The sequence below is a fragment of the Oncorhynchus keta genome, unplaced genomic scaffold, assembly GCF_023373465.1.
Source record: "Oncorhynchus keta strain PuntledgeMale-10-30-2019 unplaced genomic scaffold, Oket_V2 Un_contig_6208_pilon_pilon, whole genome shotgun sequence".
Classification (NCBI taxonomy): Eukaryota; Metazoa; Chordata; class Actinopteri; order Salmoniformes; family Salmonidae; genus Oncorhynchus; species Oncorhynchus keta.
Genome location: NW_026288734.1, coordinates 1 through 20000, shown reverse-complemented (window position 1 = coordinate 20000; position 20000 = coordinate 1). Strand labels below are relative to the sequence as shown.

The 20000-nt window shown below is 42.8% G+C and overlaps 1 long non-coding RNA gene and 1 pseudogene across 2 annotated transcripts; both read left to right on the top strand.

Moving 5' to 3' along the window:
- LOC127925751 (dedicator of cytokinesis protein 1-like) overlaps nt 1–18902 on the top strand; it is a 50610-nt pseudogene extending 31708 nt beyond the window's left edge.
- LOC127925750 (uncharacterized) lies at nt 5580–6446 on the top strand. Of its 2 annotated transcripts, none has more exons than XR_008122141.1 (3): nt 5580–5979; nt 6156–6243; nt 6310–6446. It is a non-coding gene; the product is annotated as an uncharacterized LOC127925750 (long non-coding RNA). The 2 variants fall into 2 exon arrangements; XR_008122142.1 differs by lacking the exon at nt 6156–6243 and adding an exon at nt 6068–6155.
- Nucleotides 18903–20000: the final 1098 nt, after the last annotated feature.

The following is a 20000-nucleotide window of genomic DNA, read 5'->3' as shown; positions in this document are numbered from 1 at the left end:
CGTTACCTCACTGTCGTCCTATTGGACTAGGGATGATAGTCTTTATCCTCGCTCACTGTCGTCCTATTGGACTAGGGATGATAGCCGTTACCTCACTGTCGTCCTATTGGACTAGGGATGATAGTCTTTATCCTCGCTCACTGTCGTCCTATTGGATTAGGGATGATAGCCGTTACCTCACTGACTGTCCTATTGGACTAGGGATGATAGCCGTTACCTCACTGACTGTCCTATTGGACTAGGGATGATAGTCTTTATCCTCGCTCACTGTCGTCCTATTGGATTAGGGATGATAGCCGTTACCTCACTGACTGTCCTATTGGACTAGGGATAATAGTCTTTATCCTCGCTCACTGTCGTCCTATTGGACTAGGGATGATAGCCGTTACCTCACTGACTGTCCTATTGGACTAGGGATGATAGTCTTTATCCTCGCTCACTGTCGTCCTATTGGACTAGGGATAATAGTCTTTATCCTCGCTCACTGTCGTCCTATTGGACTAGGGATGATAGCCGTTACCTCACTGACTGTCCTATTGGACTAGGGATAATAGTCTTTATCCTCGCTCACTGACTGTCCTATTGGACTAGGGATGATAGCCGTTACCTCACTGTCGTCCTATTGGATTAGGGATGATAGCCGTTACCTCACTGACTGTCCTATTGGATTAGGGATGATAGCCGTTACCTCACTGACTGTCCTATTGGATTAGGGATGATAGTCTTTACCTCACTGTCGTCCTATTGGACTAGGGATGATAGCCGTTACCTCACCGACTGTCCTATTGGACTAGGGATGATAGTCTTTACCTCACTGTCGTCCTATTGGACTAGGGATGATAGTCTTTACCTCACTGTCGTCCTATTGGATTAGGGATGGTAGTCTTTATCCTCGCTCACTGTCGTCCTATTGGATTAGGGATGATAGCCGTTACCTCACCGACTGTCCTATTGGACTAGGGATAATAGTCTTTATCCTCGCTCACTGTCGTCCTATTGGACTAGGGATGATAGCCGTTACCTCACTGTCGTCCTATTGGACTAGGGATGATAGTCTTTATCCTCGCTCACTGTCGTCCTATTGGACTAGGGATGATAGTCTTTATCCTCGCTCACTGTCGTCCTATTGGATTAGGGATGATAGCCGTTACCTCACTGACTGTCCTATTGGATTAGGGATGATAGCCGTTACCTCACTGACTGTCCTATTGGACTATGGATGATAGCCGTTACCTCACTGACTGTCCTATTGGATTAGGGATGATAATCTTTATCCTCGCTCACTGTCGTCCTATTGGATTAGGGATGATAGCCGTTACCTCACAGACTGTCCTATTGGACTAGGGATGATAGCCGTTACCTCACCGACTGTCCTATTGGACTAGGGATGATAGCCGTTACCTCACTGACTGTCCTATTGGACTAGGGATGATAGCCGTTACCTCACTGACTGTCCTATTGGACAAGGGATGATAGTCTTTAACCTCGCTCACTGTCGTCCTATTGGATTAGGGATGATAGTCTTTATCCTCGCTCACTGTCGTCCTATTGGACTAGGGATGATAGTCTTTATCCTCGCTCACTGTCGTCCTATTGGATTAGGGATGATAGTCTTTATCCCTCTCACTGTCCTATTGGACTATGTATGATAGTCTACCTCACTGACTCTCCTATTGGACATGGGATGATAGTCTTTATCCCTCTCACTGTCCTATTGGACTAGGGATGATAGTCTTTACCTCACTGACTGTCCTATTGGATTAGGGATGATAGCCGTTACCTCACTGACTGTCCTATTGGATTAGGGATGATAGTCTTTACCTCACTGTCGTCCTATTGGACTAGGGATGATAGTCTTTATCCTCGCTCACTGTCGTCCTATTGGACTAGGGATGATAGCCGTTACCTCACCGACTGTCCTATTGGACTAGGGATGATAGTCTTTACCTCACTGTCGTCCTATTGGACTAGGGATGATAGTCTTTACCTCACTGTCGTCCTATTGGATTAGGGATGGTAGTCTTTATCCTCGCTCACTGTCGTCCTATTGGATTAGGGATGATAGCCGTTACCTCACCGACTGTCCTATTGGACTAGGGATAATAGTCTTTATCCTCGCTCACTGTCGTCCTATTGGACTAGGGATGATAGCCGTTACCTCACTGTCGTCCTATTGGACTAGGGATGATAGTCTTTATCCTCGCTCACTGTCGTCCTATTGGACTAGGGATGATAGTCTTTATCCTCGCTCACTGTCGTCCTATTGGATTAGGGATGATAGCCGTTACCTCACTGACTGTCCTATTGGATTAGGGATGATAGCCGTTACCTCACTGACTGTCCTATTGGACTAGGGATGATAATCTTTATCCTCGCTCACTGTCGTCCTATTGGATTAGGGATGATAGCCGTTACCTCACTGACTGTCCTATTGGACTAGGGATGATAGCCGTTACCTCACTGACTGTCGTATTGGACTAGGGATGATAGCCGTTACCTCACCGACTGTCCTATTGGACTAGGGATGATAGCCGTTACCTCACTGACTGTCCTATTGGACAAGGGATGATAGTCTTTAACCTCGCTCACTGTCGTCCTATTGGATTAGGGATGATAGTCTTTATCCTCGCTCACTGTCGTCCTATTGGACTAGGGATGATAGTCTTTATCCTCGCTCACTGTCGTCCTATTGGATTAGGGATGATAGTCTTTATCCCTCTCACTGTCCTATTGGACTATGTATGATAGTCTACCTCACTGACTCTCCTATTGGACATGGGATGATAGTCTTTATCCCTCTCACTGTCCTATTGGACTAGGGATGATAGTCTTTACCTCACTGACTGTCCTATTGGACTAGGGATGATAGCCGTTACCTCACAGACTGTCCTATTGGACTAGGGATGATAGTCTTTATCCCTCTCACTGTCGTCCTATTGGATTAGGGATGATAGTCTTTATCCTCGCTCACTGTCGTCCTATTGGACTAGGGATGATAGTCTTTATCCTCGCTCACTGTCATCCTATTGGATTAGGGATGATCGTCTGTATCCTCGCTCACTGTCGTCCTATTGGACTAGGGATGATAGCCTTTATCCTCGCTCACTGTCGTCCTATTGGATTAGGGATGATAGTCTTTATCCTCGCTCACTGTCGTCCTATTGGATTAGGGATGATAGCCGTTAACCCTCTCACTGTCCTATTGGACTAGGGATGATAGTCTTTATCCATCTCACTGTCCTGTTGGATTAGGGATGATAGCCGTTACCTCACTGTCGTCCTATTGGACTAGGGATGATAGTCTTTATCCTCGCTCACTGTCGTCCTATTGGCTTAGGGATGATAGCCGTTACCTCACTGACTGTCCTATTGGACTAGGGATGATAGCCGTTACCTCACAGACTGTCCTATTGGACTAGGGATGATAGTCTTTATCCATCTCACTGTCCTATTGGACTAGGGATGATAGCCGTTATCCCTCGCACTGTCCTATTGGACTAGGGATGATAGTCTTTATCCATCTCACTGTCCTATTGGACTAGGGATGATAGTCTTTATCCTCGCTCACTGTCGTCCTATTGGACTAGGGATGATAGTCTTTATCCTCGCTCACTGTCATCCTATTGGATTAGGGATGATAGTCTTTATCCTCGCTCACTGTCCTATTGATGATAGTCTTTATCCATCTCACTGTCCTATTGGACTAGGGATGATAGCCGTTATCCCTCGCACTGTCCTATTGGACTAGGGATGATAGTCTTTATCCATCTCACTGTCCTATTGGACTAGGGATGATAGTCTTTATCCACCTCACTGTCCGATTGGACTAGGGATGATAGTCTTTATCCATCTCACTGTCCTATTGGATTAGGGATGATAGCCGTTACCTGACTCACTGTCCTATTGGATTAGGGATGATAGTCTGTATTCCTCTCACTGTCCTATTGGACTAGGGATGATAGTCTTTATCCATCTCACTGTCCTATTGGATTAGGGATGATAGCCGTTACCTCACCGACTGTCCTATTGGACTAGGGATAATAGTCTTTATCCTCGCTCACTGTCGTCCTATTGGACTAGGGATGATAGCCGTTACCTCACTGTCGTCCTATTGGACTAGGGATGATAGTCTTTATCCTCGCTCACTGTCGTCCTATTGGACTAGGGATGATAGTCTTTATCCTCGCTCACTGTCGTCCTATTGGATTAGGGATGATAGCCGTTACCTCACTGACTGTCCTATTGGATTAGGGATGATAGCCGTTACCTCACTGACTGTCCTATTGGACTAGGGATGATCATCTTTATCCTCGCTCACTGTCGTCCTATTGGATTAGGGATGATAGCCGTTACCTCACTGACTGTCCTATTGGACTAGGGATGATAGCCGTTACCTCACCGACTGTCCTATTGGACTAGGGATGATAGTAGCCTCACTGACTGTCCTATTGGACTAGGGATGATAGCCGTTACCTCACTGACTGTCCTATTGGACTAGGGATGATAGTCTTTATCCCTCTCACTGTCGTCTATTGGATTAGGGATGATAGTCTTTATCCTCGCTCACTGTCGTCCTATTGGACTAGGGATGATAGTCTTTATCCTCGCTCACTGTCATCCTATTGGATTAGGGATGATCGTCTGTATCCTCGCTCACTGTCGTCCTATTGGACTAGGGATGATAGTCTTTATCCTCGCTCACTGTCGTCCTATTGGATTAGGGATGATAGTCTTTATCCTCGCTCACTGTCGTCCTATTGGATTAGGGATGATAGCCGTTAAACCTCTCACTGTCCTATTGGACTAGGGATGATAGTCTTTATCCATCTCACTGTCCTGTTGGATTAGGGATGATAGCCGTTACCTCACTGTCGTCCTATTGGACTAGGGATGATAGTCTTTATCCTCACTCACTGTCGTCCTATTGGCTTAGGGATGATAGCACCTCACTGACTGTCCTATTGGACTAGGGATGATAGCCGTTACCTCACAGACTGTCCTATTGGACTAGGGATGATAGTCTTTATCCCTCTCACTGTCGTCCTATTGGATTAGGGATGATAGTCTTTATCCTCGCTCACTGTCCTATTGGACTAGGGATGATAGTCTTTATCCTCGCTCACTGTCGCCCTATTGGATTAGGGATGATCGTCTTTATCCTCGGCTCACTGTCGTCCTATTGGACTAGGGATGATAGTCTTTATCCTCGCTCACTGTCATCCTATTGGTTAGGGATGATAGTCTTTATCCTCGTCACTGTCCTATTGATGATAGTCTTTATCCATCTCACTGTCCTATTGGACTAGGGATGATAGCCGTTATCCTCGCACTGTCCTATTGGACTAGGGATGATAGTCTTTATCCATCTCACTGTCCTATTGGTCTAGGGATGATAGTCTTTATCCACCTCACTGTCCGATTGGACTAGGGATGATAGTCTTTATCCATCTCACTGTCCTATTGGATTAGGGATGATAGCCGTTACCTGACTCACTGTCCTATTGGATTAGGGATGATAGTCTGTATTCCTCTCACTGTCCTATTGGACTAGGGATGATAGTCTTTGTCCCTGGTTAGAGGCAGGTAGCCTAGTGGTTAGAGGCAGGTAGCCTAGTAGTTAGAGGCAGGTAGCCTAGTGGTTAGAGGCAGGTAGCCTAGTGGTTAGAGGCAGGTAGCCTAGTGGTTAGAGGCAGGTAGCCTAGTGGTTAGAGGCAGGTAGCCTAGTAGTTAGAGGCAGGTAGCCTAGTGGTTAGAGGCAGGTAGCCTAGTGGTTAGAGGCAGGTAGCCTAGTGGTTAGAGGCAGGTAGCCTAGTGGTTAGAGGCAGGTAGCCTAGTGGTTAGAGGCAGGTAGCCTAGTGGTTAGAGGCAGGTAGCCTAGTAGTTAGAGGCAGGTAGCCTAGTAGTTAGAGGCAGGTAGCCTAGTGGTTAGAGGCAGGTAGCCTAGTGGTTAGAGGCAGGTAGCCTAGTGGTTAGAGGCAGGTAGCCTAGTAGTTAGAGGCAGGTAGCCTAGTAGTTAGAGGCAGGTAGCCTAGTGGTTAGAGGCAGGTAGCCTAGTAGTTAGAGGCAGGTAGCCTAGTGGTTAGAGGCAGGTAGCCTAGTAGTTAGAGGCAGGTAGCCTAGTAGTTAGAGGCAGGTAGCCTAGTGGTTAGAGGCAGGTAGCCTAGTGGTTAGAGGCAGGTAGCCTAGTAGTTAGAGGCAGGTAGCCTAGTAGTTAGAGGCAGGTAGCCTAGTGGTTAGAGGCAGGTAGCCTAGTGGTTAGAGGCAGGTAGCCTAGTAGTTAGAGGCAGGTAGCCTAATGGTTAGAGGCAGGTAGCCTAGTAGTTAGAGGCAGGTAGCCTAGTGGTTAGAGGCAGGTAGCCTAGTGGTTAGAGGCAGGTAGCCTAGTGGTTAGAGGCAGGTAGCCTAGTGGTTAGAGGCAGGTAGCCTAGTAGTTAGAGGCAGGTAGCCTAGTAGTTAGAGCGTTGGACTTGTATCTAATCCCTGAGCTGACAAGGTAAAAATCTGTCGTTCTGCCCACTGTTCCTACGCCGTCATTGTAGATAAGAATGTATTCTTATTAACTGACTTTCCTAGTTAAATAAAAGTTAAATAAAAAATATGTATAAATAGTGGACCAGAGCCTTCAAAAGTAGTGCACTACTTATGACCAGAGCCTTCAAAAGTAGTGCACTACTTATGACCAGAGCCTTCAAAAGTAGTGCACTACTTATGACCAGAGCCTTCAAAAGTAATGCCCTACTTATAACCAGAGCCTTCAAAAGTAGTGCACTACTTATAACCAGAGCCTTCAAAAGTAGTGCACTACTTATAACCAGAGCCTTCAAAAGTAGTGCACTACTTATAACCAGAGCCTTCAAAAGTAGTGCACTACTTATAACCAGAGCCTTCAAAAGTAGTGCACTACTTATGACCAGAGCCTTCAAAAGTAATGCCCTACTTATAACCAGAGCCTTCAAAAGTAGTGCACTACTTATAACCAGAGCCTTCAAAAGTAGTGCACTACTTATAACCAGAGCCTTCAAAAGTAGTGCACTACTTATAACCAGAGCCTTCAAAAGTAGTGCACTACTTATGACCAGAGCCTTCAAAAGTAGTGCACTACTTATAACCAGAGCCTTCAAAAGTAGTGCACTACTTATAACCAGAGCCTTCAAAAGTAGTGCACTACTTATAACCAGAGCCTTCAAAAGTAATGCACTACTTATAACCAGAGCCTTCAAAAGTAGTGCACTACATAGGGGAGAGGGTGAAATGTGGAATGCGCTTCAGTGTGAAGACGTGTGGACTTCGTTCAGAATCCATATTATATCAAATTATAAAATAATGAACACTTAATGTAATATCAATCCCGGGCTCTATGCACGAGTCGTTAGGGAAGTATTTATCGCAGGCTAATTGAGATACATTGTGTTTGCAGGGGTTTTCTTAGTGTCTTCTTCATGTTGCTGTTTGTATGTCAGTATCTCCCTGCCTTTTTCATTGCATCCAATGAAGGCACTTTGCTTCTCTCCTTCCTTAAGAACACATTGTAACCATCGCTGCTTAATTCAGCTGATTATGATGTATTTGTATCTAATGTGGAAGGCATTAGGATATTCTCTTATTAAAAAAAAAAAAAACTGAACACATTCACACGTGGGAAAAGCGGCATTTCTGGGAAATCGTCATTGGCTTTGATACTCTGATTGGTTAGAGACAAACCAATCGCTGATTAATGGATCAGGAGAAAGGACTTCTGGGAAGGCAGTCTGACTGAATGGATCAACAGAAAGGACTTCTGGGAAGGCAGTCTGACTGAATGGACCAACAGAAAGGACTTCTAGGAAGGCAGTCTGACTGAATGGATCAGGAGAAAGGACTTCTGGGAAGGCAGTCTGACTGAATGGACCAACAGAAAGGACTTCTAGGAAGGCAGTCTGACTGAATGGATCAACAGAAAGGACTTCTGGGAAGGCAGTCTGACTGAATGGACCAACAGAGAGGACTTCTAGGAAGGCAGTCTGACTGAATGGATCAGGAGAAAGGACTTCTGGGAAGGCAGTCTGACTGAATGGATCAACAGAAAGGACTTCTTGGAAGGCAGTCTGACTGAATGGATCAGGAGAAAGGACTTCTAGGAAGGCAGTCTGACTGAATGGATCAGGAGAAAGGACTTCTGGGAAGGCAGTCTGACTGAATGGATCAACAGAACGGACTTCTAGGAAGGCAGTCTGACTGAATGGATCAGGAGAAGGGACTTCTGGGAAGGCAGTCTGACTGAATGGATCAACAGAACGGACTTCTAGGAAGGCAGTCTGACTGAATGGATCAACAGAAAGGACTTCTAGGAAGGCAGTCTGACTGAATGGATCAGGAGAAAGGACTTCTGGGAAGGCAGTCTGACTGAATGGATCAACAGAAAGGACTTCTGGGAAGGCAGTCTGAATGTATCTAGGATCAGGAGGGGTATTAAATGGACTCATTCCTCCGTCTTTCTCTGACTTGTGTTCCGTCTGTTCCTGTAAAGCTGTTTATCTCATGGATCAACGGAAGTGTTCAGGCTTTCCAAAAGTTGTCTGAAAATATTTATCAAACTGTGTTCCAGCACTTTAAAATATAAGCTGTCACGTTCCTCTCATACCGAGTTCTCTCAGACGTAAGTGGGCTCTGTCCCAAACAGTACCGTATTCCCTGAGAGGGCACTAATTTTGAACAGGTTCCATAGGGCTCTAGTCAAAACACTACATAGGGAATAGGCTGCCATTTGGGCCACTGGAAAAGTCTGACTGAATGGATAAACAAACAAAGACCTCATCTCATACATTTTCAGGCAGTCTGACCCCTTCAAATGGAGTTTCTACACACTCCTGTGACCTAAGATGACAAACTTGTGGGAACACTCCTGTGACCTAAGATGACAAACTGTGTGTTAGTTTCTACACACTCCTGTGACCTTAGATGTCGGCCTTGTCAGTGTAAGCACCGATTTAGCCTTGTCGTGTCTTTTTACGTTCTTGGCTCATTGACTTCCATCGGTCATTGCTAAGATCATGATTGAAATGGTTGATTGATGGTTGATTGATATGGTTGATTGATATGCTTGATTGAATGGTTGATCATATGGTTGATTGAAATGGTTGATTGATATGGTTGATTGATATGGTTGATTGATATGGTTGATTGATATGGTTGATTGAAATGGTTGATTGATCTGGGATTGAGGTTGATTGAGTGGATTGATATGAAATGGATCAATGGTTGAGACATGGTTGATTGAAATGGTGGATTGAAATGGTTGATTGAATGGTTGATTGAAATGGTTGATTGATATGGTATTGATATGGTTGATTGAAATGGTTGATTGATATGGTTGATTGATATGGTTGATTGATATGGTTGATTGATATTTGATTGACTTGATTGATATGGTTGATTGATATGGTTGATTGATAAATTGAAGTGGTTGATTGATGTTTGATTGATATGGTTGGCTTATGGTTGATTGATATGGCTTTGAAATGGTTGATTAAAATGGTGGATTGATATGGTTGATTGATATGGTTGATTGATATGGTTGATTGATATGGTTGATTGAAATGGTTGATTGATATGGTTGATTGAAATGGTTGATTGATATGGTTGATTGAAATGGTCATTGAAATGGTTGATTGATATGGTTGATTGATATGGTTGATTGATATGGTTGATTGATATGGTTGATTGAATGGTTGATTGACCGGTTGATTGATATGGTTGATTGACTGATTGATATGGTTGATTGAAATGGTTGATTGAAATGGGATTGATATGGTTGATTGATATGGTTGATTGATATGGTTGATTGATATGGTTGATTGATATGGTTGATTGAAATGGTTGATTGATATGGTTGATTGATATGGTTGATTGATATGGTTGATTGAAATGGTTGATTGATATGGTTGATTGATATGGTTGATTGATATGGTTGATTGATATGGTTGATTGATATGGTTGATTGATCTGGTTGATTGATCTGGTTGATTGATATGGTGGATTGATATGGTTGATTGATATGGTTGATTGATATGGTTGATTGAAATGGTTGATTGAAATGGTTGATTGAAATGGTTGATTAAAATGTTGGATTGATATGGTTGATTGATATGGTTGATTGAATGGTTGATTGATATGGTTGATTGAATGGTTGATTGAAATGGTTGATTGATATGGTTGATTGATATGGTTGATTGATATGGTTGATTGAAATGGTTGATTGAAATGATTGATATGGTTGATTGATATGGTTGATTGAAATGGTTGATTGAAATGGTTGATTAAAATGGTGATTGATATGGTTGATTGATATGGTTGATTGATATGGTTGATTGATATGGTTGATTGAAATGGTTGATTGAAATGGTTGATTGAAATGGTTGATTGAAATGGTTGATTGAAATGGTTGATTGATATGGTTGATTGATATGGTTGATTGACTGTGATTGATATGGTTGATTGATATGGTTGATTGATATGGTTGATTGATATGGTTGATTGATATGGTTGATTGATATGGTTGATTGATATGGTTGATTGATATGGTTGATTGATATGGTTGATTGATATGGTTGATTGAAATGGTTGATTGAAATGGTTGATTGATATGGTTGATTGATATGGTGTTGATATGGTGGATTGATATGGTGATTGATCTGGTTGATTGATCTGGTTGATTGATCTTTGATTGATATGGTTGATTGATATGGTTGATTGATCTGGTTGATTGATCTGGTTGATTGATCTGGTTGATTGAAATGGTTGATTGATATGGTTGATTGAAATGGTTGATTGAAATGGTTGATTGATATGGTTGATTGATATGGTTGATTGATATGGTTGATTGATATGGTTGATTGATATGGTTGATTGATATGGTTGATTGAAGTGGTTGATTGATGTGGTTGATTGATGTGGTTGATTGATATGGTTGATTGAATGGTTGATTGATATGGTTGATTGATATGGTTGATTGAAATGGTTGATTGAAATGGTTGATTGAAATGGTTGATTGATATGGTTGATTGATATGGTTGATTGATATGGTTGATTGAAATGGTTGATTGATATGGTTGATTGAAATGGTTGATTGAAATGGTTGATTGAAATGGTTGATTGAAATGGTTGATTGATCTGGTTGATTGATCTGGTTGATTGATCTGGTTGATTGATGTTGATTGATATTGGGTTGATTGATATGGTTGATTGATATGGTTGATTGATATGGTTGATTGATATGGTTGATTGAAATGGTTGATTGAATGGTTGATTGATATGGTTGATTGATATGGTTGATTGAAATGGTTGATTGATATGGTTGATTGAAATGGTTGATTGAAATATTGAAATGGTTGATTGAAATATTGGTTGATTGATCTGGTTGATTGATCTGGTTGATTGATATGGTTGATTGATATGGTTGATTGATATGGTTGATTGATATGGTTGATTGATATGGTTGATTGATATAGTTGATTGATATGGTTGATTGATATGGTTGATTGATATGGTTGATTGATATGGTTGATTGATATGGTTGATTGATATTGAAATGTTGATTGAAATGGTTGATTGATATGGTTGATTGATATGGTTGATTGATATGGTTGATTGATATGGTTGATTGAAATTTGATTGAAATGGTTGATTGATATGGTTGATTGATATGGTTGATTGATATGGTTGATTGATATGGTTGATTGATATGGTTGATTGATATGGTGATTGATATGGTGGATTGATATGGTTGATTGAATATGGTGGATTGATATGGTGGATTGATATGGTTGATTGATATGGTTGATTGATATGGTTGATTGATATGGTTGATTGATATGGTTGATTGATATGGTTGATTGATATGGTTGATTGATATGGTTGATTGATATGGTTGATTGATATGGTTGATTGATATGGTTGATTGATATGGTTGATTGATATGGTTGATTGAAATGGTTGATTGATATGGTTGATTGATATGGTTGATTGATATGGTTGATTGATATGGTTGATTGATATGGTTGATTGATATGGTTGATTGATATGGTTGATTGATATGGTTGATTGATATGGTTGATTGATATGGTTGATTGATATGGTTGATTGATATGGTTGATTGATATGGTTGATTGATATGGTTGATTGATATGGTTGATTGATATGGTTGATTGATATGGTTGATTGATATGGTTGATTGATCTCCTGTATGTTTTATCGTGTTGAACCTAAGTCTCCATCGCTAACAAACAGACTTTGTATTCGTTTTCCCACCATGCATTTGGAGATATTTGGATTCCATTTATGTTCCCATAAACCCCTCTGCCGACAGCATGTTCAAATAATCTATGAATTTCATTCTAGATGCTGTTTGATTTTCTATTCTTCTTTTTATTGACTTCGTCATGACACTAGTTTCTTGGCCGACTGTGTTTTTCCATTTACCAAAAAAACAGTAATGAATTATTGACGAGCCGAAGTACGAGAACCGTTTTCTGTTGTTGCTTCTTCGCCTCCTCTGTGACAGACTGTGATTTCCTTTCTCTGTCAGAATGATGCATTCTGGGAGCTGAGTAATGAGCACCATGACATTGAGAGGAACACACACACACACCCCGATAGAATGGGGCGGCAGGTAGCCTTTAGCGATTAGAGCGTTGGGCCAGTAACCGAAAGGTCGCTGGTTCGAATACCCAATCCGACAAGGTGAAAAACCTGTCCGTGTCCTTTGAGCACGGCACTTAACCCTTAACCCTTAACCCTTAACCCTGTCTCCAGGGGCTGACCCTGTAGGTCGACCGTCATGGTCGATAAGAATTTCTTCTTAACTGACTCGCCTAGTTAAATAATGAATGTTTAAACGGCAGTGTGTGTGTGTGATAGAAGCTCTATCGGAGGTCTCACATGAAATAGACCAGCGATATCCCGGTTTTACCTCAGTGTTTCTGACTCTATAGTAGAGAATATTCAAAAATAAAATATGCACATTTTCCCAACAGCAGTGAGTTTCCACCAAACTGAGTTTTCTTTTTAAATTACTGCGTGGTAACATACACAGTAGGTCCTAATCTATGGATTTCACATGACTGGGAATACAGATATGTATTTTGTTGCTCACAGATACCTTAAACAAAACGAGCCTCGCAATGGGCCTCAGGATCTCGTCACGGTAGCTCTCTGCAATTCAAATTGCCATTGATAAAATGCAATTGTGTCCGTTGTCCGTAGCTTGTGCCTGTTCATACCATAACCCCAAACGCCACTCTGTTCACGACGTTGACATCAGCAAACCGCTCGCCCACACAACACCATACACGTGGTCTGTGGTTCTAAACCCAGTTGGACTTATTGCCTAATTCTCTAAAACGACATTGGAGGCGGCTTATGGTAGAGAAATGAACATTGCATTCTCTGGAAACAGCTCTGGTGGACATTCCTGCAGTCAGCATGCCAATCGCACACTCCCTCAAAACATGAGACATCCGTGACATTGTGTTGTGTGACAAGACTGCACATTTTAGAGTGGCCTTTTATTGCCCCCAGCACAAGGTGCACCTGTGTAATGATCCTGCTGTTTAATCAACTTATTGATATGCCACACCTGTCAGGTGGATGGATTATCTTGGCAAAGGAAAATCTCACTAAAAGTAATGTAAGCAAAATTGTGCTCAACATTTGAGAGAAATAAGCTTTTTGTGCGTATGAAACATTTCTGGGATGTTTTATTTCAGCTCATGAAACATGGGACCAACACTCTACATGATGTGTTTATATATTTAGTTCAGGGTAGTTTGCCCTTGTTCAATGTTCCCTCTTATTTTGGGGCACTAAGCAAATTTCTGGTCTTATGAGCGGAAACTGGAGGCTGTACCCTGACAGTTTTAGACAGTAGCCAATAGACAGTAGCCAATAGGCTGTATCCTTACAGTTTTAGACAGTAGCCAATAGACAGTAGCCAATAGACAGTAGCCAATAGACAGTAGCCAATAGGCTGTATCCTTACAGTTTTAGACAGTAGCCAATAGACAGTAGCCACAGTTTTAGACAGTAGCCAATAGGCTGAACCCTTACAGTTTTAGACAGTAGCCAATAGGCTGTATCCTTACAGTTTTAGACAGTAGCCAATAGGCTGTATCCTTACAGTTTAAGCAGTAGCCAATAGGCTGTATCCTTACAGTTTTAGACAGTAGCCAATAGGCTGTACCCTGACAGTTTTAGACAGTAGCCAATAGTATATCCTTACAGTCTTAGATAGTAGCCAATAGTATACCATTACAGTTTTAGACAGTAGCCAATAGTATACCATTACAGTTTTAGACAGTAGCCAATAGTATATCCTTACAGTTTTACACAGTAGCCAATAGGCTGAACCCTTACAGTTTTAGACAGTAGCCAATAGGCTGAACCCTGACAGTTTTAGACAGTAGCCAATAGGCTGTACCCTGACAGTTTTAGACAGTAACCAATAGGCTGAACCCTGACAGTGTTAGACAGTAGCCAATAGGCTGAATGAACCCTTACTGTTTTAGACAGTAGCCAATAGGCTGAATGAACCCTTACAGTTTTAGACAGTAGCCAATAGGCTGTACCCTTACAGTTGTAGCCAATAGACAGTAGCCAATAGACAGTAGCCAATAGGCTGTAGCCAATAGGCTGAATGAACCCTTACAGTTTTAGACAGTAGCCAATAGGCTGTACCCTTACAGTTGTAGCCAATAGGCTGAACCCTTACAGTTTTAGACAGTAGCCAATAGACAATAGCCAATAGACAGTAGCCAATAGGCTGTACCCTTACAGTTTTAGACAGTAGCCAATAGGCTGAATGAACCCTTACAGTTTTAGACAGTAGCCAATAGACAGTAGCCAATAGGCTGTATCCTTACAGTTTTAGACAGTAGCCAATAGGCTGTATCCTTACCAGTTTTAGACAGTAGCCAATAGGCTGTATCCTTACAGTTTTAGACAGTAGCCAATAGGCTGTAGCCAATAGGCTGTATCCTTACAGTTTTAGACAGTAGCCAATAGGCTGTACCCTTACAGTTTTAGACAGTAGCCAATAGGCTGTATCCTCACAGTTTTAGACAGTAGCCAATAGGCTGTAGCCACAGTTTTAGACAGTAGCCAATAGGCTGTACCCAGTTTTAGACAGTTTTAGACAGTAGCCAATAGGCTGTAGCCTGATTTTAGACAGTAGCCAATAGGCTGTACCCTGACAGTTTTAGACAGTAGCCAATAGGCTGTATCCTGACAGTTTTAGACAGTAGCCAATAGGCTGTAGCCAATAGACAGTAGCCAATAGGCTGTATCCTGACAGTTTTAGACAGTAGCCAGTTTTAGACAGTAGCCAATAGGCTGTATCCTTACAGTTTTAGACAGTAGCCAATAGGCTGTATCCTGACAGTTTTAGACAGTAGCCAATAGACCAATAGACAGTAGCCAATAGGCTGTATCCTTACAGTTTTAGACAGTAGCCAATAGGCTGTAGCCATTAGACAGTAGCCAATAGGCTGTATCCTCAGTTTTAGACAGTAGCCAATAGTTTTAGACAGTAGCCAATAGGCTGTACCCTGACAGTTTTAGACAGTAGCCAATAGGCCAATAGACAGTAGCCAATAGGCTGTATCCTTACAGTTTTAGACAGTAGCCAATAGGCTGTATCCTTACTGTTTTAGACAGTAGCCAATAGGCTGTACCCTTACAGTTGTAGACAGTAGCCAATAGGCTGTACCCTTACAGTTTTAGACAGTAGCCAATAGACAGTAGCCAATAGACCGTAGCCAATAGGCTGTACCCTTACAGTTTTAGACAGTAGCCAATAGACAGTAGCCAATAGGCTGAATGAACCCTTACAGTTGTAGCCAATAGGCTGAACCCTTACAGTTTTAGACAGTAGCCAATAGGCTGAACCCTTACAGTTTTAGACAGTAGCCAATAGACAATAGCCAATAGACAGTAGCCAATAGGCTGTACCCTTACAGTTTTAGACAGTAGCCAATAGGCTGTAACCCTGACAGTTTTAGACAGTAGCCAATAGGCTGTATCCTGACAGTTTTAGACAGTAGCCAATAGGCTGTAGCCACAGTTTTAGACAGTAGCCAATAGGCTGTATCCTGACAGTTTTAGACAGTAGCCAATAGGCAGTAGCTGACAGTTTTAGACAGTAGCCAATAGGCTGTATCCTGACAGTTTTAGACAGTAGCCAATAGGCAGTTTTAGACAGTAGCCAATAGGCTGTATCCTGACAGTTTTAGACAGTAGCCAATAGGCTGTATCCTGAGTTTTAGACCCAATAGGCTGTATCCTTACAGTTTTAGACAGTAGCCAATAGGCTGTATCCTGACAGTTTTAGACAGTAGCCAACAGGGTTCAAAGCTGAGGTAGCAGAGACAGTTCAAAGCCTGTTGAGCAGTATCCTTGAGTTTTAGAACAGGGTTCAAAGCCTGTTGAGATAACAGGGTTCAGCCAATAGGCTGTATCCTGTACAGTTTTAGACAGTAGCCAATAGACAAAGCCAATAGACAGTAGCCAATAGGCTGTATCCCTGTACAGTTTTAGACAGTAGCCAATAGGCTGTTGCGCCTGCACCCTGTATGACAGTTTTAGACAGTAGCCAATAGACAGTAGCCAATAGGCTGTATCCTGACAGTTTTAGACAGTAGCCAAACAGGCTGTATGCACCCTGACAGTTTTAGACAGTAGCCAATAGACAGTAGCCAATAGGCTGTATCCTGACTGTTTTAGTCAGTAGCCAATATGCTGTACCCTTACAGTTTTAGACAGTAGCCAATAGGCTGTACCCTGACAGTTTTAAACAGTAGCCAATAGGCTGTAGCCAATAGACAGTAGCCAATAGGCTGTATCCTGACAGTTTTAGACAGTAGCCAATAGGCTGTATCCTTACAGTTTTAGACAGTAGCCAATAGGCTGTACCCTGACAGTTTTAGACAGTAGCCAGACAGTAGCCAATAGGCAGTAGCCAATAGGCTGTACCCTGACAGTTTTAGACAGTAGCCAATAGACAGTAGCCAATAGGCTGTATCCTTACTGTTTTATACAGTAGCCAATAGGCTGTATCCTTACAGTTTTAGACAGTAGCCAATAGGCCGTATCCTTACTGTTTTGACAGTAGCCAAGGCTGTATCCTGACAGTTTTCTTAGCCAATAGGCTGTATCCTTACAGTTTTAGACAGTAGCCAATAGGCTGTATCCTTACAGTTTTAGACAGTAGCCAATAGGCTGTACCCTTACAGTTTTCACACCAGTTCACTGGTAATAAAGTCATGCAGGTTTACGCAATACACAAGATCCAACACCCATTCAACCCCATATCACACTGTGTCTGCAGTGTGTGCGTGCGTGCGTGCGTGATCTGTGTTCGTCACTAGTCCAGTGTAGTGAAGCATGGCAGGGTGAAATTGAGCTGCCTCGGTGGCGAACCCTCACCCCCACCCCCCGGAGCCCCACCCCCGGAGCCCCACCCCCGGAGCCCCACCCCCGGGCCCCACCCCCCGGAGCCCCACCCCCTAAAAACCCCACCCCCCGGAGCCCCACAATGCCGGAGCCCCACCCCCCTCTAGCCCCACCCCCCCGGAGCCCCACCCCGGAGCCCCACCCCTAGGAGCCCCACCCCCGGAGCCCCACCCCCGGAGCCCCACCCCCGGAGCCCCACCCCCCGGAGCCCAGCGTGGCTTCACTGTACCACAAAGCATCTTCTGGTGGTCAGACAGAAGTGGTGTGTAAAACCCCTACAACGTTCTCTCTGTTTTTCTCCTCTCAGAACAAGATGTTCATCTATAGGGGAAGGAGTACGAGAGGAGAGAGGACTTTGAGGCCAGACTGCTCACCCAGTTCCCCAACGCCGACAAGATGAAGACGACCACGCCGCCCGGCGAGGACATCAAGACCTCTTCCTCACAGTGTATCCTTACCACAGAGATAACAGTTAAGACAGCCAGCAGAGGACTGGCCACACATCGGAGCCTGGTTCCTCTCTAGGTTTCTTCCTAGGTTCTGGCCTTTCTAGGGAGTTTTCCTAGCCTGGTTCCTCTCTAGGTTTCTTCCTAGGTTCTGGCCTTTCTAGGGAGTTTTCCTAGCCTGGTTCCTCTCTAGGTTTCTTCCTAGGTTCTGGCCTTTCTAGGGAGTTTTTCCTAGCCTGGTTCCTCTCTAGGTTTCTTCCTAGTTTCTGGCCTTTCTAGGGAGTTTTCCTAGCCTGGTTCCTCTCTAGGTTTCTTCCTAGGTTCTGGCCTTTCTAGGGAGTTTTTCCTAGCCTGGTTCCTCTCTAGGTTTCTTCCTAGGTTCTGGCCTTTCTAGGGAGTTTTCCTAGCCTGGTTCCTCTCTAGGTTTCTTCCTAGTTTCTGGCCTTTCTAGGAGCTTTTCCTAGCCACTGTTCTTCTGCCTCTGCATTGCTCTCTGGGGTTTTAGGTTTCTGTACAGCACTGCTGATGTAAAATGGGCTTGATAAAATAAAATGTTGATCGATTGAGTCAGACAGACATCAGGAACTATCCCTGACAGTGTATACTTATCACAGAGATGACAGTCAATCAATCAATCAATCAATCAATCAATCAATGATATTTATAAAGTCCTTTTCCCATACATCAGCAGGCTTCACAAAGTGCTTCACCTCCACCATCTACACACGTTGACCCCCTACACATTCATCAGACTGGGAGGGTCTAAGCATGACTTTAGTTTGTATGGTAGAGCATCTCCTACTTTACACTTGTGTTCTGTTTTAGTTGAACTCATTGTGACCAGTTCGTTTATATTCCACTGTTTAATATTTCCGTTAACGGCTGTGATAAAAGGCATCCAGTGTTTCACCGTCAAGCCTGTTCTAGAACTCCTTCAAAGTTCCAGAACAAACCCGTCTCTGAGCAGATCGTCAGGTATGTATCTGACCTACCTACCTACCTGTCTGTCTGTCTGTCTCTCTGTCTCTCTGTCTGTCTGTCTGTCTGTCTGTCTGTCTGTCTGTCTGTCTGTCTGTCTGTCTGGTCTGACTTCCTCCTTGTCATACGGAGTGTTTACATCATGTATGGCTGGGTTCAGGACGACAGTCCATCTGAGTGACATATTAATATTATACATATTACCACTTGATGAAAATGTCTATTTAGTTTCATCCTTTTCTCTGAGTAGTACTATATCTCCTGTTATATTAGTCCTGAACTAAATGAGATGGAGTCAGGTACTATATCTCCTGTTATATTAGTCCTGAACTAAATGAGGAGTCAGGTACTATATCTCCTGTTATATTAGTCCTGAACTAAATGAGATGGAGACAGGTACTATATCTCCTGTTATATTAGTCCTGAACTAAATGAGATGGAGACAGGTACTATATCTCCTGTTATATTAGTCCTGAACTAAATGAGATGGAGACAGGTACTATATCTCCTGTTATATTAGTCCTGAACTAAATGAGATGGAGACAGGTACTATATCTCCTGTTATATTAGTCCTGAACTAAATGAGATGGAGACAGGTACTATATCTCCTGTTATATTAGTCCTGAACTAAATGAGATGGAGACAGGTACTATATCTCCTGTTATATTAGTCCTGAACTAAATGAGATGGAGTCAGGTACTATATCTCCTGTTATATTAGTCCTGAACTAAATGAGATGGAGACAGGTACTATATCTCCTGTTATATTAGTCCTGAACTAAATGAGATGGAGACAGGTACTATATCTCCTGTTATATTAGTCCTGAACTAAATGAGGAGTCAGGTACTGTATCTCCTGTTATATTAGTCCTGAACTAAATGAGATGGAGACAGGTACTGTATCTCCTGTTATATTAGTCCTGAACTAAATGAGATGGAGACAGGTACTGTATCTCCTGTTATATTAGTCCTGAAACTGAGATGGAGACAGGTACTGTATCTCCTGTTATATTAGTCCTGAACTAAATGAGATGGAGTCAGGTACTGTATCTCCTGTTATATTAGTCCTGAACTAAATGAGATGGAGACAGGTACT